This window comes from Piliocolobus tephrosceles, chromosome 2 (assembly GCF_002776525.5).
Source record: "Piliocolobus tephrosceles isolate RC106 chromosome 2, ASM277652v3, whole genome shotgun sequence".
Classification (NCBI taxonomy): domain Eukaryota; kingdom Metazoa; phylum Chordata; class Mammalia; order Primates; family Cercopithecidae; genus Piliocolobus; species Piliocolobus tephrosceles.
The window spans coordinates 75,645,973-75,659,686 of record NC_045435.1 but is presented as its reverse complement, the minus strand read 5'-3'; the positions used below and the strand labels follow the sequence as shown (position 1 = coordinate 75,659,686).

General features: G+C 39.4%; 1 protein-coding gene and 1 pseudogene across 1 annotated transcript in view; both read right to left on the bottom strand.

Moving 5' to 3' along the window:
• Nucleotides 1–13,714, bottom strand: part of FHIT (fragile histidine triad diadenosine triphosphatase) — a 1,513,705-nt gene that overhangs the window by 1,007,830 nt on the left and 492,161 nt on the right. The window lies entirely within an intron of this gene.
• LOC111532968 lies at nt 6,851–9,394 on the bottom strand (annotated as a pseudogene).

Here is a 13,714-nt window from a genome sequence, read left to right as displayed (position 1 = left end):
CCCGGCTAATTTTTTGTAGCTTTAGTAGAGATGGGGTTTCACCACATTGGCTATGCTGGTCTGGAACTCCTGACCTCAAGTGATTTGCCCACCTTGGCCTCCCAAAATGCTGGAATTACAGGCATGAACCACTAATTCCTGGCCTACTTTAAGTCTTCATTCCCTTGTTTCTGGGCATCAGGAGAAAAATTCAGAGGGCAGACTCCCCTCTAGACTCTTCTTCCTCATTAGAGATGAGCATAGATTATATTGCCAGCTGTGGGCAAGGCAGCACTTTTCCCATGGCATGCTGACTCCTCCTCCTAACACCTCACATACAGGCTTGTTGCATATAATACAGAAATTTGGAACCTGGCACTCTTCTATTCATTGTGCAGGAAAGAGTTAACACAGAGCAGGCCTGAGATGGCCTATCCTTAGAAGGCCTGTTTGCAATGTTGGCCTTCGGTTAGCAGCTGGGAATTTGAGCTGGTAAACAGTTCCCTACACTAATGTGACATTTTTCCTAAATTATAGAGTGGCCACTATGCCTCACCTGTTTGTACAAACAGTGTGGTTTATGCTGAACACCTGCTTTCCTTCTAGGAGTCTGGAATTTGGATATGTGCTAGGCAGATCAGCTCCCAGGAGTAACCTTGGGCACTGAGTCTCTAATGAGTTGCCCTAGTAGGCAACACTTCACACTTGTTGTTGCTGCTTGTTGCTTAAGGAAGTAAGAGCATCCTGTGTGACTGCACTGGAAGAGGACTCTTGGAAACTTACTCCTGATTTCTCCAGACTGCACACCATGCACCTTTTCCCTATGTTGATATTACTTTGTGTTCTTTCACTATAGCAAACCAGAACCAGAAGATAACAATGCTGAGTCCTAGGAGTCCTCCTAGAGACTTACAGAACCTTGTGAGTGGTCTTGGGGACCACCAATACAGTGACTCAATCAACATTCTATTTGTGTGCCTCTCTTTCTAGATACAGCAAAGAATTACACTCCCAGCCCTCACAGAATTTGTGTGGTAGCAGCCAGCAAAGCATTCATTCTAGCATATTTCAAGTTTCTTTCATAGAAAACACGCCCAGTGGCATCTTGTTTGTTTTTATAACAGCTTTTTAGAGATATAATTCACATATCATACAATTAATCAATCTAATGTGTACAATTCAAGATTTATATTTATAGAGTTGTGCAACCACGACCACAATCAATTTTAGAACATTTTCATCACCCCATAAAGAAACCCTATAACCATTTACAGTCACTACCCATTTTCTCCCAACCACCCAGCCCTAGGCAACCACTAGAGTTTCTGCCGCTATGGATTTACCTATTCTTGACACTTCACATAGAGTCATGCGATATGCGGTCTTTTGTGAGTGGCTTCTTTCACTTACCAAAATGTTTTCAGGGTTCATCCATGATGTAACATGTATCAGCACTACATTTCTTTTCATTGCTGAATGATATTTCATTGCATGGATATACCACATTTCATTTATCCATTCATCAGTAGATGGAAATTTGTGTTGTTTCTACTTTTTGGCTACTATGAATAGGGCTACTATGAATATTGGCATACAATTTTTTTTTGCACATATGATTTAATTCCCCTTGAATAGATACCTAGGGCGGAATTTCCAGGTCATATATATGTTTAACTTGTTAGGAAATTTTCAAACTGTTTTCCAAAGTAGCTGCACCATTTCCTTACCAATAGCAGTGTAACAGAGTTCTAATTTCTCCACATCCTTGCTGATAGTTATTATTATCTGTCTTTTTTTTTTTTTTTTTTTTTTGAGACAGCCTATTGCTCAGGCTGGAGTGCAGTGATGCAATCTTGACTTACAGTAACCACCACCTCCCGGGTTCAAGCAATTCTCCTGCCTCAGCCTCATGAGTAGCTGGGATTACAGGCACACCCCACCATGCCTGGCTAATTTTTGTATTTTTAGTAGAGATGGGGTTTCACCATGTTGGCCAGGCTTGTCTCAAACTCCTGGCCTCAAGTGATCTTCCTGCCTCGGCCTCCCAAAGTGCTGAGATTACAGCCATGAGCCACTGCGCCCAACCTTATCTGTCTTTTTGCTAATAACTGTCTTAGTGGGTGTGATGTGGTATCTCGTTATGGTTTTGATTCGTACTTCCCTGATGACTAATGATGTTGAGCATCTTTTCATGGGCTTATTAGCCATTTGCATATCTTCTTTGGAGAAATGCCTATTCAGATTTATTTGTCCCATTTTAACCTGTCTATTTGCCTTGTTATTACTGATTTGTACGTATTCTTTGTATATTCGTATTCTATATTCAAGTTTCTTATCAGATATATGATTTGCAAAACATTTCTTCCATTTTGTGGGTTAGTTTTATTATCTCAATGATGTCCTTTAAAGCATAAAAGTTTTAATTTTTAGGATGTCCAATTTATCGATTTTTTTGTTGTATTACTGTGCTTTTGGCACTATAGCTAAGAAACCATTACCTAACACAAGGTCGTTAAGACTTATGCCTATGTTTTTGTCTAATAATGTTTTAGCTTTTCCATTTAGGCCTCTGATACTTTAAGATAATTTTTGTATATAGTGTGACGTATGGGGTCTAACTTTATTCTTTTGTATGTGGATATCCAGTTGTCTATGGCAACTTTTGAATCACTCCCAGAGATAGTTTCAGGTAATTTTTTTCTATACAAATTAAGGTAACGGGTACCAAAACATAGAACCTATGTATGTGACAAACTGCCTGAGAGCCTTTATAAAAACTTTTGCAATTGCTGTTCTTTCTTTCTATTTTCAGAATATTCTAAGTATTTTGCTATATCAGGAAGCAGTACCACCATTATTACCACTGGTGCTACTACTACTACTAATAATAGTAACTAGCAGCTATTTAGTACTTAGTATGTGCTAGGCACTGCACTTGCATTTAACATTCATTAACTGATAAGCACTACACATGCTTTAACTTATATGATCTTCCTGCCAATGCCATGAGATAGGTAGAATCATTATCTTCATTTTACAGATGATGATATTAAGGCTCACTGATGTAAAATAATTTTCCTTAGGCCATAGAACAAGCAGGAAAAGTGATTTTAAAAAATTGAGGGAAGGAATGGCACTGGAAAGTGGAGGCCAAGTAATGTTGGATAGCAAATTCTGACAAATAGTAGCTAAGCACATATGCAAAATATACAAAAATAAACAAGCCGAAATCTAGCACTGGTAGATGACATTCCCAGTTCTGATCAAGTTGCTGACAACAAAGGGTTGGTCTCCCTTTCTAACTCAACAAAGGGTAGGAAATATCACTCAAGATATCAATCAAGATTTATTTGATCACTGAAAAGATTTTGTCAACACTCCAAAAATTGTATTAGAGACTAGATGATTGATGGAGTAAGTCAATTAGAACCAGATTAGAAATTGAGATATGAAGTCAATTACTTCCAATCTGAAAATTAGGAATCTTTAAACAATAATATAATAGGTGGCATCAATTTTCGAAACTACCCTTTCTCTGTTTGTCCATAGGGCAAAATTCCAGTAAAAATAACTTTGAAAAGACTAAAACTATAGAACAACTTGATCTTGGGAGTGTTTTCCCAGATGGGTAGTGTGGTGAGTCTGGTCAGTGTTCAGTAGAGAAAATGTAGACGAGATAAGCAGTTGATTTTCCCAAATTCAAATAACTGTACGGCAGAAAAGTCAGCCAAGTTTAATTCTCTTTCCCTATACTAGCTGAGTCCTTAATGATAAATATAGTAATAATAGCTGACCTGTATTGAGTCTTACATTATATAGCCCTGTAAGTACCTGAAAGATGACAACTAATTTATTTAATCCAATGCATATGAAGTAAGTACTATTATTATTCCCATTTTATATAAGAGGAAAAGGATGTGCAAAATGCTAATTGACCTGCTTAAGAGGTAGAGTGAGACCTTGAACCCTGCAGTCTATGTTTGTCCTCTTAATCGTGTCTCTATATGGTTTCAGAATAGAAGCAAATAGACACATAAGGGTTAAGCATGGCTAACCTAACTCCAAGTTGAGTATTTTTACACTAGGCAATGCTGTCTTCAATATATTTATAATAACTTTATACACCAAATAACATTTTGAAGTTTATTTCCTCCCAATACAGAAACATCACTGCATTTCCACTGGGATTTTCAGTACTGTCTGTTGTGGAACTGATCTGGGCTTAGTGAGTATTGCTTTATCATTCTTAAATAAAAACCATTATAGAGAATGCAGAAAACAATTTCCCTTTCAGTTTCTCCACTTCTACCCATACTGAGAAAGATGGATCCTTAAAGCTCAGAATATAATAAAAGCTCACAATAAAAGCTCAGTATCAGAAATGTTCCAAGTCCCTCTACTCTTTCCCTATAGTTAGGAAACTAAAATTTAATATAGTGCACAACTCTCCAGAGAATTCAGTGTATCGAAATGTTAATACACTTTTATATATTTTAACTGAGATAAACAAGAAAGAGATAGGGAAGCCAGAACAGCTATAGAAAAGACATAATTATGATAAGACTAATCCAGCTAACAGCAACAGAAGCAGATAGTGACTCAACTGTGATGCTGTGGTAGAGTTTGTATGGTCAGAAAACTATACCAATATACAGTGTGAATGAGGCAGGAGCCCCATTATAGGAAAGCAAAGATAACTTACTATGTGACTCTATAAAGTTCATCCAAGAGATCAAAGAGCATTTGTCCTATTACTAAAATATTATCCAAATGTATTTTATCAATTAAAATCTGGATCAAATAATTTCCTTCATTAAACAGTAATTTAAAAGGAGCATAGTATGTCCATAACCAAATAGGAAGGAAACTGTATATTTTGTTTTTCATAACACAGCATAAACATTGTGGCAAAACTTTAAAACGCTGTGCATAATGTAAAAATTCTTCTACCAGCTCTAAATTCACGGTTGTCCTATCAACTACGTCACAATTCTCAGTCTTGACCACAAAAATACCATGAGATACATATACATTGCTGAAACACACTATTTCTCAAACTCGACTTTATCTTCTACTCCAATAACCCTGTCAAAAGGAACACTAGTCTGGTTACTTCATTTCTGGCAGATCCACATTAACTCCTTTCTTTTAATGTTCATTAACCTTTCTGTTAATAATACTTCTGACCTTCAATACCCACCCTTTCAGACAGGTCAAAACTAAATTCTTCAGTTGACCATTTAAGCCTTTCCTTCAAGTCTTTGCAGGTAAAATGAGACAAAAACAGTATTTTCTATTCCAGTCAGATTGAAATTTTCTACTACCCTCTTTACTCTTCCCATTAAATTCTACCTGGCAGTTTGTTTGTTTGTTTTTATTTTGGTTTGCTTTGTATTTTTTCATTGTTCATTGTTTATTTACTGAATCTGGGGCATATTAGATACACAACCAATTTAAAATTTACATCTTTTAAATCAATTTTGAAGTGTTTTCACACACACATACACATACACACACACACACACACACACACAAACACACACACAATTGGTATGCAACAGTTGTCCTAAGGTGAAACAGTCAACTTATCAACAAAGTGTCATAAGTGTTCTCACCCAAGGTTGAAAAATTGTTTATCCTAAACCTGAAAGCCTGTAATAAATTTAAATTCCTTATATAAAACTCATTACTTATAGTTTTTCCCTTGCAAAGATCTCCAAAAATGTACAAGTAACTAATAGTAACTAATATACATCAGTCACAGCATAATCCTGGATCATCCCCACATCAAAACCAGATGCTCCTTTAATTTTAAACCCATCGTCAGAGAACAAGAGAAAGTCATTTCATTTTACACAAAACAAAATTCACATATGCAAAAAAGAAAGACCCAAGAGAAACAAAACCAAAAACCCTAGTGTTGACGCTGATGTTCAATGCCCTGGTTAAACAATGGCCCGAGGGCCACAGATCAAAAATAAAATAGCGGCTGTGTATCACTGCAATGAAATTTAAGAGGCTTTAACCCTTTGCCTTCAGAAATCCAGATTTTTCCAATTACGTGAATGCATACTTCCTACATTCCAAGCATGGAGAAAGTGGATGTGCCAGTGTGGAAAGAAAAAGAGCCACCATTCACTGGGACAACCAGAGAACTGGCTTTAACGGAGACTCCTTAGAAAGTCATGCAAAAAAAAAAAAAAAAAAAAAATGGTTGTAGGCTGCTTGTGTCATCAATTTAAGTGGAGGTGACTGAGTCACAAGGTTCAGTGTAAAATGTATGGGGGAAAATAGGAGCTGGGGCAAGTCTTACCTTTAAAAGCAAAACCTGAAAACAAAGTATAAAAGTGCCCAACCTAGCAGCATATGCCCAATCCACAGAGCTCTGCCATGAGCATGCATAGAAAATGTCAGGATTCATACTATTGTTTATCATAAGGACTCAACAAAATGAATCCTTAATGGCTTAAACCACAGAATGAGGGAATCCACAGAATGCAGTCATTTCAGTCAAGTACTCTCAGGCTTTGTGCTGATTTCCTGAACAAACTGCATTTTATTGTCAAAATAAAAGGAAAGGAAGATTAAAAAAAACAAACAAAAAAAACCATATTCCTATATTTCAATTCCAGTGTTTAATTTCTGGAAGGACCTATATAATGGAGGCAGCATTCAATTAGGAAATGATGCCAATCAATTGTCAAATTTTCACTATGAATTTCCTAAAAAGGTGTTTTCTTCCAATATCTATTAATCACAACGAAACATAAGCTGTGACTGTATAGTTCAGAAAATTAAAACATAGAAATTAATGGCTTATGACATTATCACCAAAATGTTTGGTAAACGGTAAATTATGAGTTTGGAATCATCAGGAAGAGGCTTTTAAAATAACCCTCTGGACTTCAAAAAATCTCTTCAGGTAGTAGATGTGTCTCAATGTCATGGTGATTAGAACAAGAGCTTCAAAGAAGGACCAAAGGACCACTGGGCTGTTTGTGTTGTCGCTGATGGCTCTTTGTATCCTCTCCCAGACTTTCGTGTATTCCTCTTCATGCTGTAAAGCTGTCATGGCCACAGCCAGTTCACTGATCATTTCTTCTAGCTTGTTCTGGTGAGCTTCTGTTTCCATGTCTTCTCCTTTTGGAGCCTCCCCAATATCAGTGGTGAATATCACTATCTTTGGGGTTATGGTGGACACTCAGTTACTAAAACAAACTGTATGTGTTCCATCCATGTGAGCAGCAAATGTGTATTTCCCACTGGATTCTTGGTGTCCTTTATAAATCCCTTTCTTCTCAGGTCCTGTAATCTCCACGTTGATGTCCGGGAAGCCACCTTCGAAGATGAGGCCCATCTTGGTGCCTGAGGTGACTCACTTAAGCACTCCTCAGCATGCGCGTGGATGCTGATGAAATGCCCAAGACCGTGGTCAGGAGAGCGGTCTGGAGCAACAGCAGCTCAGCAAGCGTCACCACAGTGGGGCTGGAGCAGAGGCCAGGACTCGGACCACAGCCTCCAGAGCCACTGCCTCTGCCACCACCCCACTGCCTTTGCCTACCTGGCACTTTTTGCTAATCCTAGGAAAAATGCAAACTCAAATGCCTTTTGTGCTGGGAGGTACTGTAAATGAATGAACAGAGAAGTCTAGTGTTAAGAAAAATAAGACAGGCCGGGTGCGGTGGCTCACGCCTGTAATCCTAGCACTTTGGGAGGCCGAGGTGGGCAGATGACGAGGTCAGGAGATTGAGACCATCCAGGCTAACACAGTGAAACCCCATCTCTAATAAAAATACAAAAAAAAAAAAAATTAGCCCAGCGTGGTGGCACATGCCTGTAATCCCTGCTACTTGGGAGGCTGAGGCAGGAGAATCGCTTAAACTTGGGAGGCGTAGGTTGCTGTGAGCCAGGGTCTCGCCACTACACTCCAGCCTGGGTGGACTCCATCTCAAAAATAAATAAATAAATAAAAATTAAAAATAAAAATAAGACAGCAATATGTTACTGGCTGAAGATTCCCAAGTCATGCGTCACCAAAAATGTTACCAGCAGTGAATCCGTATGGGTCTGCAGCAACCTCACTTTTCACCTCTTGGGAAGAAAGATTTCAACCAAGGGGCATAAAGCAGAAGGAGACACCAAAGCAAGTTTTAGAGCAGGAGTGAAAGTGTATTAGAAAGTTTTAGAGCTAGAATGAAAGGAAGTAAAGTACACTTGGAAGAGGGCCAAGCTCGTGACTTGAGAGATTAAGTGCACAGTTTGAACTTTTGACTTGAGGTTTCATATATTGGCGTACTTCCAGGGTCTTGCCTCCCTTCTCCCCTGAGTCTTCCCGTGGGGTGGGCTGTCCACTTGCTGGGTGGCCTGCATGCATAGTGTGTTTACTGCAGTTGTATGCATACTCACTTGAGGCATGCTTCCCTTACCTGTCAAGTGTCCCTATAAGGTCATACGCCAGTTAAACTCCACCATTTTGCCTCTTAGTGCTCATACTTGATCCCACTGGCCCACCTCCTGAGATCTTATTGGGAAGCTGCTGATCACCAATTTTAGGTTTCTTCTATCTATTGGGAGACTGTTGTTCCCTGGCACCAGCTGCAACCAAGTATTATTTGAGAGAACCATCTTAACAGCTGCCTGACCATCACCTGACAGTCGCCTGACATTCCCGGTGGGATGGGGGGTGTCCCTCTCCTGCCCCAACTCATATCTGACTAGCTGACTAGCTACCTACTGTAACAATTACACTTGATTGCATTTTTTGTTGTTATTTAGTTTTTATTTCATAATCATAAACTTAACTCTGCAATATAGCTAGGGAACAAGGAAAACATGGAACCCAAAGGATATTGCAGTGAGAACACAAAGATTCTAGGATACCGCGAGCTACAGAAGGCATGGTCTGGTGGTTACGATAAAACACAACTCAAACTTATTAGAGCTGTTCACAGTCAGCAATGGTGATCTTCTTGCCGGTCTTGCCATTCCTGGACCCAACCCAAAGCACTCCATGGCCTCCACAGTATTCATGCCTTCACCATGCCAAAGACCACTTGCTTGCCATCCAACCACTCAGTCTTGGCAGGGCACATGAAAAACTGGGAACCATTTGCGTTGGGTCCAGCATTTGCCATGGGCAAGATGCCAGGACCTGTGTGCCTCAGGATGAAGTTCTCCTCATCAAATTTCTCCCTGTAGATGGACTTGCCACCAGTGCCGTATGGCATGTGAAGTCACCACCCTGACATACAAACCCTGGAATAATTCTGTGAAAGCAGGAACGCTTATACCCAGATCCTTTCTCTCCAGTGCTCAAAGCACGAAAGTTTTCTGCTGTCTTTGGAAGCTTGTCTGCAAACAGCTCGAAGGAGATGTGGCCCAAGGGCTTGCTGTCGATGGCGATGTGGAAGTACATGGTGGGGTTGACTGTGGCTCAGTACGAGGCTCCTGGCAGTGGCGATACCTGCAAAGCCTGCTTTTTTTTTTTTTTTTTTGACGGAGTCTCACTCTGTCACCCAGGCTGGAGTGCAGTGGCGCAATCTCGGCTCACTGCAATCTCTGCCTTCTATGTTCAAGGGATTCTCCTGCCTCAGTCTCTGGAGTAGCTGGGACTACAGATGCAAGCTACCACACCTGGCTAATTTCTTTTGTATTTTTAGTAGAGATGGGGTTTTGCCATGTTGGCCAGGTCTCGAACTCCTGACCTCAGGTGATCGGCCCGCCTCGGCATCCCAAAGTGCTGGGCTTACAGGCGTGAGACACCATGCCTGGCCTGATTGCATATGAAATGCACTATTTCCCCATCCTATCTCACCCCCATCTTTTTTTTAACAAAGACTTCTGAAAATGTATTTTTCATCTTTCAAACTTTGCTGGACAAGTCTTTATGACCAGTCTCAATAGTGCAAGCATGATGCTGGAGAGCAATTAACCTTTGACCTTAGTGCTGGGAGACTGCAGGGAGAGGTGAAGACTGCAGTAAACCACTCATGTATCCTGGCAATCGCTACTCACTCTCAGCCATTTCCTGCCAACTAGGAATTCAGGCAGAATGTGGTGAGATCTTTCGGTTATTATAGAAAAGTAAGAAATCCTGCATTTTATGTGAACCTTCCAGATTTTCTAGTATTTTCTAATTTTTGCCGGAAATCTTTTATTGTTCCAATTTATTTTATTTCTATATTCCTGTGTAGCACACATCTGGTTTTTGTTTGTGTAGTTTTTGTTTTGTTTTGTTTTTAGGCCAGTGAGCTGATGGATCGAGTCCTCTGGGTTATGTCATTCCTTGGTCAGTAGCTTTTAGTCTTTTTCGCCACTACCCCCACCTCAGCCAACCATCCTTTCCAGCAACTCATGCCCATCACTTCCTTTCAGACATTGCTGAAGAAACTATTTCTCCATAGAATTTTCCCTAGATCACTCTATCCTTCATTTCTCATTACCAAACTGTTTTACTCCTTTAGCCTTTAATATGTGTGCTCTGTGGTCCATTGGTGAGACCTTTATCTCTTTCTCTAATTACACCTGGACTATAAATTTCTAATGCCGAGGACCCTTGGTCTCCTGCCACCTTCACATCCTCTTAGCAGAATGTTGCACACCCAGCAGGCACTACATGTATACTTTGAATAAATATTTTATATGCCTAGTCTTGCTAGGATAGAAGTTTTTATTCTACACTTGATGCATTTCTGGGTCAAAATATTAAGTCTAAGTCAAGTCTCCATAGTTAAGGTAATCTTGAGGATTAAAACACTTAGCTGGACAGGCAACACAAAACACTTTATCTGAACAATGAAAGAAGAAGCCATCTGTTGGTCTGCAGCATCAAATCATCTGTCCCAATTCTGCAAACTTTCAGCATTGGGACTTCCTTTCAAGACATAAGCGGGGATGGAAAATATACACTGCAGGTGCCATCATTTCACTCTCCTAGGCCTGTGACAGACATCATTAAGTGATCACAACACTCCTTTCTTCTAAGGCTGAATGCAAACTTAGAAACTATTTTAACATAGTATCCTAGATGTATCGTGTCCATCTTGCTTATTTCTATTAAGAAATAGAGTTGGCATGTGAGCTGAAGATCCTATTACATGAAGTACACATACAATTTATTATTGAAAAGCCAGAGAACAACATACAACTGCTGCTGCATCTCAGTCTCTCTATATTTTATTTTAATGTATTTATTGTTTTGAGACATGGTCTTGCTTTGTTGGCCAGGCTGGAGTGCAGTGGTACCAACACAGCTTACTGCAACCTCTGCCTCCCAGGCTCAAGAGATCCTCTCACCTCAGCCCCGAAGAAGCTGGGACCACGGGCGTGGCACCATCGGCATCTCGCCATGTTATCAAGGTCTCAAACTTCTGAGCTCAAGCAATCCACTTACCTTGGCCTCCCAAAGTGCTGGGATTACAGGTGTGAGCCATCCCACCTGGCCTCAATTTCTGTATATTTTAGAGGATAGATAACTTAGAATGGGAAAAGTTGTCTCTAAAGTTGACCAGTCAAGGAGAAACAATATTTCCACTTTAATGACTATGCCAGACTTGCCTTACCCAGTAAGTTTTAATCCTGTAAGAAAGATTTGCTATGTGATGAGGCTGCTTTTGTTGCACCTTGTAAAACATACTGAAATATACAAACTGTACATGACTTTGCAGGGATTGCTGATTTAAATAAATAAATTGTTATAATTGTAGTTATAGTTTTAGTCAAGGGGCTATTTCATTTCTCAAACTCTGAGCCAAAGCAATTAGGAACAACTCAGACACAAAATGACCAGCATTAAGAATTACAATGAAAAGCCAATTACCTTTAACTATAAGAAACCTTATTTGCATGTATTAAAACAAATGATCTCTCAGTACTGGAGAAAATAAACGTGGATTGGTTGATTAATCCTTCACTTGTAAGAGACCAAAAATTACTTTTCAGAGAGCCTGTATCTTTTCTAAATTTACAGACAACAAGAAACCAGTAAATGATAAATGATCAAGGCCCAAGGAAAAAACTACATAACACAGTGGACATCTATGAGTTTCACTTGCCCTAGCATGCATTCCTCATGGTGCTGGTACCATCATCCTCACTTTCCTCTGGGGAATCCCCTTCTCCAGCTCTCACTCCAGACGGTGTAGATGGAGCTAACTTCACTCCCCACTGAGAATGAGCAAATGACCAATCAATATATTTCACCGATCAATGATTCAGGGGACCAATCATTAATCCAAGTCAGTCCAGTACTACTCAATGCTAAGATTTGAGAACTATGGAAGGAAGTATTGAGAAAGGGAATAATTAAAAAAAAATATTGCTGGCATTCTGAGCTGGTAAGACAAAAACTCTGAGCTTCTAGTGGCCATCTAACCGCTACAAAGTGAGACCGTGCCTATGCATGACACCAACCCAACTGAAAGAGAACTAAGAGATGATAGAGACATATTTCTGATGCCATCTTTGAGAAGCTGCATCCAATCATTCTGGAGGCAAAATCTCTTAACTTTATAGAGAGGCAAACCAAAATCTTCTTACTTTCATTAAGCCACAGTTAGAGCTGCGTTTCTGTCATTTGCAAATAAAAAAGTTAAGACTAAATGCAAATCGCTTACAGCTTATTTTATTACTAGGTACTCAATGTCTATGCTTTTGCATAGCTAAGTGAGAGAACTTAAATTCCAATACTAATGGGCTATTACCTCTTGCAGGTACCCTAATAAGTCCTGTTTCCTCTCAGTGTCATTGTTTCCTCATTTATAAAATGGAGATTAAAATGGTAGCTCACAAAGAAGAAATACAAATGGCCTATAATCACATGAAAAGATATTGAACATCATTAGTCAAGAAGGAAATGCAAATCAGCTCTTCAATGATACCACTTCACACTCACTAGAATGGCTATGATCAAAAGATAGGCAATAACAAGTGTTTTCTAGGCTGTGGAGAAACTTGAAGTCTCATATTGGCAAGTGGGAATATGAAATGGTGCTTCAAAAAGCATCTGGCAGTTCCTTAAAAAGTTAAACATAGAGTTACCATGTAACCCCGCAATTCTACTCCTAGGTATATACCCCTGAGGAAATAAATGTACAAATACACACACACACACACACAAATACAAAAGTCCCTAACCACATTAATCTTAACAGCCAAAACGTGGGGGAAAAAACCTTAAATTTCCATTTACTAATGAATGGATAAACAAAATGTGGCATATCCACATAATGGGCATCATTTGGCAATAAAAAGAAATGACGTTCTGTTACATCTCACACGCGGATGAGTCTTGAAAACATTATGCTATGTGAGAGAAGCTAGTCACAAAAGACCACACATCATACGATTCCATTTATGTGAAATGTCCAGTATAGGCAAATTCACAGAGACAGCAAATAGATCGGCAGTCACCAGGACATAGGAGGAGAGGAAGGACAGTGACTGCTAATGGCTAGGGGTTTCCTTTCAGAGTGATGAAAATGTTCTGGAATTAGATAGTGGTAATGGCTACTCAACTTTGTATTTATACTAAAACCACAAAGTTTCACATGATGAGAGGATAAACATTGTGGTATGTGAATTATTTCAATAAGAAAAATATCTTATAGAAAAAAAATGGTAGCCTATTCTGATTCTCTCACATGACCATTATAAGAAATCCATAATGATAACAATATTAAAGTGACCACTCTTGGAGGACCCTAGGGAAAAACAATCCACACAAATGCAAAGACCT